Here is a 13,635-nt window from a genome sequence, read left to right as displayed (position 1 = left end):
GTATGGCATTACTGTTTTACATTATTGTTTTACAAAAAATAGCTAATATTACAAAATGATTAACCAATGGTAATTATTTCTTCTATCTGTCTCTATAATCTTTTTCTATAATTCTGACACAAGTATTTCTTTCTCATGTCCCGCACAAAACACAGCATGATGCAGCACCCTTTTAATGTGTCCTTTAAAGCCTTGTTAACCCGCTCCAATTCTGTGTGATCCTTTTGGCACAGGCCTGGAGAGTATCAGTGTCTCTCCAAGACAAGCCACTTACCAAATGCCTGAGGTGAAATCAAGAAGGAACGTGCCACAGATTAATGTCAATGAGTTCAGTAAAATCTGTATTACACACTGAAAACTTGAAGGCAATGGAGCCTCTTTGTGTATGGTACTGGCAGCAAGCTAATTGTAGACAGTGATTAAATATTAACAATTATTAGAGGGTTTTTTTCCCTTTTTTGTTAGTTAAAGCACTTTGATGTTGTAAATTCACAAAGCCTGCTAGGTGGGCTTGCTGAAAAGGCTCGGAGGCCTACAGTATGTAATTAAATGTCTTGGCATTGAGTCTGAAGGACATTGGCAGATGTCCAGATAGAATTTTCCCCACTTGAGCCATTTAATTGAAACCATAGGGAAGAAAAAAGGTTGTTGGCAAAAAAAAAAAAGAACCCACAGGCAGGTTTTACTCTATTGGATATGAGTAGACAAGGCAACAAAGCTGATAAAACAGGATTAGCAAAGCAGTTTAGTTGGATGTCACACACTGGGTGACATTCTCTGTGGAGATGGAGTTTGGAAGGATTAACTTGCTGAGAATGAAGATGTAACGGACAATAAGGCACTATTAACCCTTCTAATGCTGCAGAACTAACGTGTAATGATGTCTGATCCATAAAGAACCCATGCTATTCAAGTGGCAACAGTGCCACTGTGTAAACACACAATGACAGCCATTGACATGAGCAGGGTCAGTATAACGCAGGGTAAAGGTGCACTGCAGTTGCATTCATTTTAAGAATCTTAAAAAGTTAATTGAGCCCTGAGATACCTCTTTGGCAAAAGCTAGCAGATGTCTCTGAGAACAATGGGTGGAGAGGACACCTGCTCTTTCTCAGACAGTGCAACCAATGAGAAGAAGTGATGCACATGTGACAGGAAGACTTTATAATCCGTCATGAAACCAGCCTCTCAGTAGTCTTCATGGGCTGCTCCTTCCTCCAAATCTTTAAACTGACTCCCAATTACCGCAGAACAAAAACCGCTGTCATTAAATCACATGACAGCTCCTGCCCCTATATGTCTGACCTCAAACAATACTCTCCTCCCCCCACCCCAACAACCCCACACTTGAAATAACCTACAACTAATGCAAAACCGCACCCTATGTGACGTACCATTGAAATATCATTACGTGTTTACAATGGCAGTGAAGCCTACTTTCACTGGTACAGTGTGGACGGACCTTTATTGGAGAAAATTCCTTGTAATTCGCACCTCTCTATGAATTGTAGTACAGTGGTGTAAGTTATGATAGTGAAGACTCCTCATTGGCTATGCTCGGAGATACAGTAATTCTAAGGCTAGGTTCACAATGGTCACTTGCATAAGGCACAAGTTATATGGAAAGTGAACTGCAATGGAGACTGGACAAAGCCTGCATGCCCTCAGTTAAAATAGCGTGATCAGTTACAACTCAGTTCTGGGAATAGGCGGATAGAATTGTATGGGCAATGAGTTGACATGCTGAACACTGTGAACTAGCCAGTAATCTAGACTCACACTGGGGCATTGCGTACCCTGTTAAAGTTTGATCACAACACAACAGAGGGGAAAAGTCACAGTGTGTGTTACACACACCTTGCAACACATACAGGTAGATATCACTGCAACAGTAGGTGCACACGTTGTCCAGCAACACACAGCACACCTTGTGTTATGCAAACAAATTCCATCACACCGCACTGCTAAGTCGCCGATGCAAATGTACCGCTACAGTCTAATTGGTTTGTGTTTGCTTGCGATTTTATTGTCCAACACAGATTTGAGATAAAGCATGTACCTTACATATTTGCTGTGACTGTCTACTAAACTGTGATTTGATCTAGTCATTTAAGCAAATAAATATTTATCTTATTTAACAGAACACATGGAACATTTTGATCCCATATCATGCATGTAACGTGTAGCGTCTAGTAGCAGTTTGCAGCCAGTAACTGAATTGGTGGTGTGGTTGGCCACAGGTCTGTGTAGCTACAAATCCTATTCATGCAGATTTCTAGCAACTAGTCTGCATCTGCTGGTAGCAGATAAATCCCAAGAACTGATGCCAAGAACTTTCAGCAGAAAATTTGTTGCAACTTTACAACTGTGAAAATACATTTAAAGAAGCTGACCTTTTTACAGCAAATGGTCATGGTGTAATGAAACGCAAAAAATATCACAAGGACAGGCTTGACTATATAACATGGCCCTAAAATTACCATGTATTAAACCATACCCAAAGTGGCTTGTGACATGATGTGATAAACATAGGCACATACAGTATAATACTAGCCTGTAACGATTGTGGAATTCTCTACGTGATCAGCGCACAAGACGTGCGCTGACACTGCGAAAATCCTCAACAAGCGTATAATTTGAGGGAACCCAGCAAAAGGTACAATGCACCTGTAGAGGGAAATTCCTGTCGGCAGGTGGAGCTGTGGAGTGCAGAGGAACAGCTCCTCTGCCCTGCCACACACGCCAGACAGGAATTGCACGAAGGGAAGAAACGCAAGGCAAGATAGCCCTGAAAGAGAGAGATCAAAGCGACAGAGGGTATGTGTGTCCACCAATCTAGTCGCCACCCTGCGACGATGAACACACAACCAGGAAGATAAAGTGAGAAGGCAATCGCCGGAGATGGCGGTTGCTAACAGCGACACAAGACCGAATAAGCACAGATGAGGAATGTATGTATGTCCACCAATCTAGCCACCAACCTGCGATGGCGGGCACACAACAAAGGAAACTGAGTGAGAACGCAGTCGCCTGAGAAGCGAATGAGATTGAGCAAAGGGACAGATTGTATGTGTGTGCACCAAACTAGTCACCAACCCGCGACGGTGCATACACAACAGCAGATATGAAGTAGGAACGCAATCGTGAGAGAGACGATTGCCAGAGGTGACACAAGGCTACAGCAAGGCAGAGCACGAGAGTAGCAAAGGCACAGCAAATATACAATGAGAAGATAAGGAAAATAACAAACGCGAATACCGCACTCATTCGCAACAGTGCACGCGTTTATGCGCGGTCTCCGCGTGTTAAGCACAACAGAGACAAGCACGCCTAACCACCAACAGACAAACATAAAACAGAGGACGTGAGCGCTTGCTTAACGGTTACCTCACAGAGCCTCCAGCAAGCGTTCATAGCAGACAAGACAGATACACGAAAACAGGAATAAGTGAGAGGTAGGATCCACAGCACTAGCGCAAGAGGCTAGTGCGATCCAGGAAGACAGAACAGAAGGATCCACAGCACTAGCGCAAGGCGAGTGCGATCCAAGCTAGACAGGCAGATGAGATAGCTGGTAGCAACCGCTGCTCCAGCTATACTCCAAGAACAAAGATCAGAACGATCTCCTGTCGACCACCGCAGGGACAGGACAATCGCAACAGACAAACAAAACAGATATGCAATCCTAACTGCACTAGGGAACCTGCCTAGTGCAGTCCCAGGAATTACTCTAGGCTAATCTTCAAACAATGAGCAAGGCTGACACTCCAGGAGTGTTTCACAGGACTAACCCTTATGACCAGCCCAGATCTGTGATATCACATGGTATATATAGAGCAAGCCTACAAAGGATGTGGCTAGGCAATCTGCATGACAAACGTATGCAAATTCCTCAGCAGCAAGCTGCAAAACTGACAAAAGGTCTCTCTTCCAGAGACCTGCAGAATGCAGACCTGAACAGTGGTCAAAAAGCTGCCTGCCTGCGCAGGCAGCCGAGCGGATCCTCACATAGCCCTAGTAAGACATTCTCTGAAGTTCATAAAGTTGTTATCTATCCAAAAGAGCTTGTCGAAAAGTTTGTCAGTCTGGTTTCCTGAAAAGTAAATAGAGGATAAAACACCTGAGAAACTGTAAGATAAGGCTTCTAATGAGGTTTAAGTGCTGAAAAGTTCAAGGGTCAGCGCTGCGTAATATGTTGGCAGCGCTGCGTAATATGTTGGCGCTTTATAAATAAATAAATAAGGGGTCTGGATTCTAAAGAGCATCTTTGACAGTCTGATGCAGTGTTAAAAAACAGGATATAAGTCACATGGAAATTAGTATTTCACATATTTATTTATTTTCAATTTAGTATCCATACTACATTTAGAACAAATTATTTCATAAGCTTAATTTCACTTCAGGTTCACTTTAAGCAAATTTTAAAACACTGACACACTATATGGTTCTAACTGACATCCAAATAACATCCTAATAACTAAAGGGATACTCCACATTCGTTGAAAAAAACAAACATCCTTTCTAAATAAGCTTTATGTATTGCAAGTTTAGAGAACATTTTGCAAGGCACTATTTAATGTGTAATACAGTAATGGCTTATCTCAGAGCTGGCCTCAGTACTCCAAGGGTGATCTTTATGAATGCAGAAATATATATTTTCTGTGTGTATCAGTTAAGTCATGAAGAAAGGTGGGGAATTCGTACCTTAGCAGTGTACAACTGCTCTAGTTGCAAAAATATGTTTAATATTGGCAGATTTATAGAATAGCATGCATAGCCATGATGTTTTTTATTATGAAAATAGAGTTACACTTTAAAGTGTACCTGAGACGCCAAAAGAAATATTTGATAGTTACCCAGGATTTCCTTTAGCCCTATAGTCCCTTGCCGTCCTCCTGGGTGCCTCTGCTCAGCCGCAATCAGCCCCAGTCCGTGCATGCGCCGGAGGTCCGCGCGTGCGCAGAAGACCCTGAGTGACGCCAGTTACCGGGGCTGATTGTGGCTGAACGGCAGCACTCGGGTGGACAGCGAGGGACTCAGCGGTGCTTATGGGGCGGGAGGAAGCCAGGGTATTAAATATTTCTTTCTTGGTGTCTCAGGTTTCCTTTAAGACTTTTTATACCTAGTTTATCTCAGAGACAGCAATAGGGCCCTTTTCCACTAGCAATCGCAATCACAAATGCCAGAGATTGCGATTTTTCATTAATTCTGTTATGTGATTGCGATTTTTTATTTGCATTGCATTATCACTCTAAAAATCGCTCCAGAAAGCGATTGTAATTTGCCATTTCCAAATCGAATCACTATAGTGGAAAATACTTCTCATGATTTCTATGATAAAGTAACAACCCTAGCGATTTAAAAATCACTAGTGATTTTGCGATTCAGCTGTGTAGTGGAAAAGGGCCCTAAGTGCTTATTCTTTTTACATAAACTGGAAATGGAAAGGGAAGTAGACAAATGCCAAAGCCTGCCATACATGACTCAATATTTCCAGCTGTTTCAATCACATTGATATTTAACACCCTCAATATGCCTGATAGCAATCTACATTCATCCCAATTGCAAGTGCAATTTGTTGACTAAGCAGTGATCCATTCTGTTTGAAAGTCTCAGTTCAAAGTGAGTGGTGTGGGAATAAGCAGATGAGGATCAACAGGAGTATAGCATTGCACTGCATTAAAGGGAACCTAAACTGAGAAGGATATGGATTTTTTATTTTAAAATAATACCAGTTGCCTGATTCTTCTGCTGATCCTGCGTCTCTAATACTTTTACCCACAGCCCCTCAACAAGCATGCATATCAGGTGCTCTGACTGGACTGAGGTGCTCAGAGTGGATTAGCTGCATGCTTGTTTCTGGTGTGATTCTGCCACTACTGCAGCCAATAGACAAGCAGGGCTGCCAGGCAACTGGTATTGTTTAAAAGGAAACATCCTTATCCCTCTCAGTTAAAGAAAACCTGAACTGAAAATTAAAAGTCAAAATAAGCATACACAAGTCATACTTACCTTCCATGTAGTCTACTCCTCAGTGTCTTTCTCCTGTCCCGCGTCCTGTTTGTTCACTGTGATCAAGGGAATTTACCGCCCTCCATTTTGAAAATGGCCATTACCCATAACAGCTTTCTGGTCAGCACACAGTTAAACTGTAACATCGCCCACTTGAGCCATAGGGAAACATGGACATTACCTGGTAAATCAGTTTTCCTCTCAGCTATAACTGACAGCAACTGATATTTTACTGACAGTAACTGATATATTTCAGATCTGACAAAATATTGTCAGAACTGGAAGGGATTATTGTCAGAAGAAAATGGTGAGCTTCTGAGAGGAACTGATGGCAAGGTAACTATGTAATGTTCATTTGAAGTTGCCTCATGTGTTTATTTTAAATATTTTTACTCAGTACAGGTTCTCTTTAAGGTTCCCTTGAAATGGTACAGCTCTAGCAGCTTGGTCGAGTCTTGATAAACTTCTGCTGAAATTTAACTAAGGATCAAGTGGGCAATGTGGCAGAGCATTGACAGCTACCTGGTCAATTTCTGTGCAGGAAAGGATTGATTACTTGCCATAGCAGGCATTTATCAGCTCATAGGAACAGAAATACTGACACAACTGAAAAATCAAGATAAAAGGTTTAAAACGGTTTAGGTGGCGGTGGTGGACCGTCCACACACAAACAGACAAAAAATCGCTGTTGATTGTAGAAAAAAAATTCACAATTTATTCACATACTCCTACATAAAAGTGCAACGCGTTTCACGGGCAAACATCCCGCTTCATCAGGCAATAAACGAACGGAGTATCTCACAGCTCTGAGTATATTGATAGCTTGGCACCTCAGAGGTGCCAAGCTATCAATATACTCAGAGCTGTGAGATACTCCGTTCGTTTATTGCCTGATGAAGCGGGATGTTTGCCCGTGAAACGCGTTGCACTTTTATGTAGGAGTATGTGAATAAATTGTGAATTTTTTTTCTACAATCAACAGCGATTTTTTGTCTGTTTGTGTGTGGACGGTCCACCACCGCCACCTAAACCGTTTTAAACCTTTTATCTTGTTTTATCCTACTGGCGCCTATGTATCCTTGCATATTAAGTTGTCCACCCTTGGTGGAAGGGTGATATACCCTCTTTTCCTATCTACAGAGAGCGACATCTTAGTCCTGAGTGGGGTCAGGCTTAATCTCCCCACCTGCGTATACAGTGGTTGCCTTAGAGCAACCCAGGTTTGTAAGTATAATACTTACTTTTAACATTTTTCTCTATTTATACAACATACTACACTATATTGGGCTCTCGGTCTCCCTTTTCTCAACTGAAAAATCGTTTGAGTGATCAGACATTCTGATCAGATTGGTTGTAAATAATCTCCGTTGATGGGAACAATGGATTATGAACGATTATAAACATCGTCCGATTGGATTTTTGTCGAACCAAAATTTGGATTTTCTTGTTGGTTGTGATAGATAGGAAGCAAAGATCGGTTCGTTGATGGTGTAGTGAACGATTTCACTTCCGATCAGAATTATCTGATTGCTAAAACGATTTTTCGCTAAACATTGGATCAGTAGTGGCCACCTTTAGAACAGCCTGTGTAGACTGTGCTTCCCAGAGCTGTGTCTGCCACAGCCAGTGGCATCTCTCTGATCTCCTCCTCCATCGCTTGTCACACAGACACCTGGCCAGTGGCCACCAACATCCTCAGCCCCAGAGATCTATGCATTTGAGACAGCTCTGGGCAGTAGCGTTTATCAGGTGTTGGCCAAGGCAGAGGCTCGAAAGGCACTAGCCTTTTCCTTTATTTGCCCATGTATGGCTAGCAAAGACACAACTGTGGGAACAGAAAGATCATTTAGGACTTCTCAGTTGGCATGTATGAAATGCCTCCACAGCCAGCAGATATCCAGATAAATAAGAGTCACAATGGCAGATGCAGTTATATGAGGCCCTTACCGAAGCATGTATGAAGTCCTCATGTTTCTTGTGTAGCAGCGTCTGTTGGCGTGTGTAACTTTGGGTGATTTCCCTTAATAAACAAAATAAGCCATCATAATGTGTTTGGCTAATCTTTTTATTTGGATTATCATTATATAGCTTTAGGATTTTAAGACGTTAAAATTAGTTCACAAGTAACACAACCCTTTCTTTGAAAATTGCTACACATAAATATTTGTGCACCACAAGACTTTTATATTTTAATGTTTTTCACAGCCATCAACTGAATGGCAGCAAACATGGCTACATCCTTAACAGAATATACAGTATTTCACAAACATAGGTACACTTCTCATATTTTTGTAAACATTTGATTATATCTTTTCCTGGCACAACACTGAACACTTTGATATAATGTAAATTAGTCAGAGTACAGCTTGTAACAGAATTTACTGTCCCATCAACATAACTCAACACAAAGCCATTACTGTTTTAACTTCTGGCAAAAAAGTGAGTACACCCCTAAGTGTTGAAGGTCAAAATGCTGCCTAAAGTGTTTTCCTGCACTGCCTTAACTCTCTTGGGCATGGAGTTCACTAGAGCTTCACAGGTTGCCCCTGAAATCCTCTGCCACTCCTCCATGATGACATCAGGAAGCTGGTGGATGTTACAGATCTTGTGTTCCTCCATTACTGGATGCCCCATAGATGCTCAATAGGGGTTTAGGTCTGGAGACAGTTAAGTCAGTTTCTGTAGCAAAGCAGTGGTCATCTAGGAAGTGTGTTTGGGGTTGTGTTAGAATACAGCCCTGCGGCCCAGTTTATGAAGGGAGGGGATCATGCTCTGCTTCACTATGTTCTTGTACATGTTGTCATTCATGGTTCCCTATATGAACTGTAGCTCCCTAGTGCTGGGATCGCTCATGCAGCCTCAATTCATGACACACTCACCACCAAGCTTGACTGTAGGCAAGACACATTTGCCTTTGTACTTCTCACCTGGTTGCCACCACACACGCTTGATATAATCTGAACAAAATAAGTTTATCTCAGTCTCACACCGCAGGGCATGGTTCCAGTAATCATTGTCCATAGTCTGCGTGTCTTTAGAAAACTTTTTTTCTTGTGCATCATCTTTAGAAGAAGCTTCCTTCTGGGACGACAGCCATGTAGACCAATTTGATGCTGTGTATATAAAATAGTCTGAGCACTGGCAGGCTGAACCCACCCCTTCAACCCCTGCAGAAAAACTGCCAGCATTCATACATCTATCGCCAAAAGACAACCTTTAACGGTCAACACAGGCACTCATCTTCTTTGGTTGACCATGGAGAGGCCTGTTCTGAGTGGAAACTGTTCTGCTAAACTTATGAATGGTCTAGGCCACTGAGCTGCAGCTCAGTTCCATGGTGTTGGCAATCTTCCTTATAGCCTAGGACATCTTCATGTAGAGCAAAATTATTTTTTTAAAAGATCCCCAGAGATTCCTCTGCCATGAGGTGTCATGTTGAACTTCCAGAAACCAGTATAAGAGAGCACGAGAACGATAACACCAAACTACAGAAAGTGTGCTAGCCAATTGTCAGCTGAACGTTGCATATAATCATCATTTCAAGTAATACAGTTCTACATGTTTTTTTTTCTTCTTTTTTATTAAATTTTCTTTAAAGGGGAACTTCAGCCTAAACAAACATACTGTCATCAAGTTACATTAGTTATGTTAATTAAAATAGATAGGCAATATAATCTCTTACCCACCCTGTTTTAAAAGAACAGGCAAATGCTTATGATTTCATAAGGGCAGCCATCTTTTTCATGGGGTAGCCATCTTTTTGGTTGAAAGGAGGTGACAGGGAGCATGACACACAGTTCCAACTGTCCTGTGTTCTGATTACCCCTCCCAGCTGCGCACACTAGGCTTCAAATCTCAAATTCAAAATTTAAAAAAACAAATTTGCGCCAAAACAATCATGCTTTGCACAGCATCAGGGGAAAAATGCCCAGGCAGTTTTCTTTTGTGCAGCTAAAAATTAGGCTTGGGTAAGAAAAACAAAGTTCTTATGCTGTGACACTGTTAAAGAAACACCAAGGCTTTTCATTGCTGCTGAGTATCTTTTTAGTCTGGACTTTCACTTTAACATGTTCTATCAATACTGTGAAACAACCTGGCATATCATTTGTTTTTCAGTTGTCAGTTCGTCTTTTTCTGGCAATACTGCCGTATTTTTCCTAAGGAGCCCTGCTGTGCAGTAAGCTGTTTTCGACTTGCACTATCCTTCACATCCAGAGATTTTGCTTAATACAATGCTTGGTAGAAATAGAAAAAAAAATATCATCTAGGGTTTATTTATTTTGATGGTTGATAATATACCGGTAAGTTTTTTCTTTATTTGCACATAAATAAATCTGATTCTTAAAAAAAACTGAACTGTACCTAGTATATCTAATTTAGTTCTTTCTCTTTGATTAATTACACTTTAATCTGGCTATAGACAGTCTTGCACCAAATAGGAAAAATGGTATGCCAAACATCACACAAGTCTGCAACCAATGAAATCTGATAAGGGGGTTGATGCATGAAAAAGCAGTAATATTGCTGCATGCAGACTGTACAGCAATATTACCGCTACTACTGGCAGCATTGTACTGCGAGGTACTCTGTTAGCATAACCCGCAGTACTAGAGTAGCGTGAGCATTGGAAAGGTAACGCATGTTACTAATGTGCGGTAACCTGCTTTACCGCACCAACACACAGTACCACGGGTTGTGCTGATAGCTTAACTCACTTTAATAACGTAACTCACAGTACAATGCTGCCAGTGGTAACAGTAATATTGTCATACGCTGACTACACACAGCAGTATTACCGCACTTTCATGCATCAACAGGCTCAGGTAAGCCAAACATAACAATGATCGTAATGAAACACGGATATCATATGTGGATGAGTGTGTGTCACTGCAAGACACTTTAAACTGGTTTGCCATGGCACAAAATGTTCAACACATCCTCTGTACTTAAAGGAAACGTGACACGGGAATAAAGTGTCCCCTGGGTCCCCTCCGTTGTGCCTCTGTCCCACTCAGAAAGATCTCCTACTAAATTATGATCACAAAGACCCTACTTGCATCACTTAGGATGACTACCCATTCAACCTCCACTCTGTGATAAAAGTAGCAACATCAGAAGGGTTAGTGAGCGAATAGTACATCTCCCAGATGTTCATTCTGATTTGTATACTGACAGCACGGGATAAGAGTGTGATGGGGGAAATGCATGACTGTGTGGTTAAGTGGCTTTTCTGGGGAAAGCTGGAAAAATGGAGCCACCTTGGAAAGAAGGGCGGTGCCATAGGGTCCCATTATAAAAAGCTGCGAATTGCGGAAATGAAGGGAAATTTGGGCGCACGAAGGCACACAATAAAACTGCGGGTGCCGAAGCTTCTCGCTATGCAATTTGAGTGGCGGGAGCCATAGCACCAGTGGTTTTATTTGGTGCCTCCGTGCTTCCAAATTTCCCTTCATTGCTGTAGATTGCAGCTTTATGGCAGGGGAGCAGGGTAGAGGTTAGGCGACATGGAGGGGATCATTAAGTTTTAAGCGCCACCACGGGAATGTTAAGGGTTAGGTGCTGCCTGGGGGGGAGGAGTTAGGCAAAGGTAAAGGAAGGGCTAAGGGTGAGGCATCAGTAGAGGGAGAGTTCTGTGTGAGAGTAGGGTTAGGTTGAGTCATAGTAAAATATCAATAGAGATTACCAATATTTACTATTGGAATTAAGTGGTAGAATATTGGTAATTTTACTGATATTCTACTGGCGGTAATCCCCTGCGCCATTTTTTCCAGGGCCCTTTACTACATGGCTGCTTTCCGGGTACAGGTTGTGCTGATGGGCTTGTTTCATATTCTTTGAAAAAGGCTTTAAATACTATTTTGGGCAGAACGGTGGTGTAGTGGATAGCACTTTCGCCTTGCAGTGATGAGTCCCTGGTTTTAACCCCAGAGAGGGCACTTTCTGCATTTCTGAGTTTGTATGTTTTACCCAAGTCTGTGTGGGTTTCCGCCCATGTCCCAAACACATGCAGATTAGTTTTATTGGCTTTCCCCTAAAATTGGCTCTAGACTATGACAAGACTATATAATCTACACAGCCCCAATGGAAGATATCAGCACTATACAGTGATACGCAGATACCCACCAATGAAGGATTCAACTAATCGGCCGTGATTGAAAAAAAATTCAGAAATTCCATGATTAATTTACGGATTTGAAACGGACTCACGAATTCAACCCAGATTTTTTCCGTGAATGAGGCAATCACGGAAATTCATGGCCATGATCACGGAAAAGCGGTTAGCTAATAGCAAGGCCCCGTACATGCTACAATCCCCCAAATTGCATGGATTATAAAGATAAGGGACTACAACTTAAACAAAAAAAATTCTAAAAAGAACTTTTAGTTTTTGAGAAAATGGATTTTAAAGTTAAATCAACACTTTAAATGCGGCTATTAACCGCATTCCGAATATTTGCAATCACGGAATTTCCGTGGCCAATTTCCGTGATCCAGAATTGATCTCGGATTCAGAAGTCGAATAGTGAAAAAGTGCTCGTAAATCCTGGCTATGCCGCGATCACGTAAATTATCCAAGCACCACTGGCACTATATAAATAATAATATTTTCAGACTTTAACCACTTCCCAACTGAGGGGTTTTACCCCCTGACCACCACAGCAATTTTCACCTTTCAGCGCTCCTTCCATTCATTCGTCTATAATTTAATCATTACTTATCGCAATGAAATGAACTATATCTTGTTTTTTTCTCCACCAATTAGGCTTTCTTTAGGTGGGACATTATGCCAAGAATAATTTTATTCTAAATGTGTTTTAATGGGAAAATAGGAAAAAATGTGGGAAAAAATTTATTATTTTTCAGTTTTCGGCCTTTATAGTTTTTAAATAATGCATGCTACTGTAATTAAAACCCATTAAATGTATATGCCTATTTATCCCGGTTATAAAACCGTTTAAATTATGTCCCTATCACAATGTTTGCCGCCAATATTTTAGTTGGAAATAAAGGTGCATTTTTTTCAGTTTTGCGTCCATCCCTAATTACAAGCCCATAGTTTATAAAGTAACAGTGTTATACCCTCTTGACATAAATATTTAAAAAGTTCAGTCCCTAAGGTAACTATTTATGTATTTTTTTTAAATTGTAAATTTTTTTTTTTTTTTTTAATTACAAAAAAAAATAAAAAAATTGGGGAGTGTCGGAGGTAAGGAGTTAATTTTTTGTGTAAAACAAGTTTATTTGTGTGTAAAAAATGGTTAGGGTGTAGTTTTACTATTTGGCCACAAGATGGCAACATTACCAATTTGTTTCAATTTGTTCCTTCCGGACGCTTGCAGGAAGTAGAAAGAGGCTGGGACTTTGTTATTTTTTCACAATGATCGCGCTGCTCAGCCGAGCGGCAGCAGATCATTGCGGGGCTTAGATCAATGAACGGGAATGGATTTTCCCGTTCGTTGATCTCTGGGCGAGCGGGCGGCGGAGTGTTTACTAGCGGCGGGCGGCGTGTTTACGAGCGGGAGCGCGGACAGCGGCGGGAGTGCGCAGAGTACGGATTTCTCCGTCCCTGGGGGTGAAAGGATGGAAAAAGGGGCGGAGAAATCCGTACGCGCGGGGGTAAAG

General features: G+C 41.5%; 1 long non-coding RNA gene across 3 annotated transcripts in view; it reads right to left on the bottom strand.

Annotated features, from left to right (window-relative positions):
- LOC137517499 (uncharacterized) overlaps positions 1–13,635 on the bottom strand; it is a 196,935-nt gene that overhangs the window by 22,429 nt on the left and 160,871 nt on the right. For all 3 annotated transcript variants that reach the window (XR_011020548.1, XR_011020550.1, XR_011020549.1), the window contains exon 4: positions 7,960–8,032. This is a non-coding gene — a long non-coding RNA (uncharacterized lncRNA). The remainder of the gene's footprint in view (positions 1–7,959; positions 8,033–13,635) is intronic.

Source organism: Hyperolius riggenbachi, chromosome 5, assembly GCF_040937935.1.
Source record: "Hyperolius riggenbachi isolate aHypRig1 chromosome 5, aHypRig1.pri, whole genome shotgun sequence".
Classification (NCBI taxonomy): Eukaryota; Metazoa; Chordata; class Amphibia; order Anura; family Hyperoliidae; genus Hyperolius; species Hyperolius riggenbachi.
This window is presented reverse-complemented; position numbering and strand designations above follow the sequence as displayed.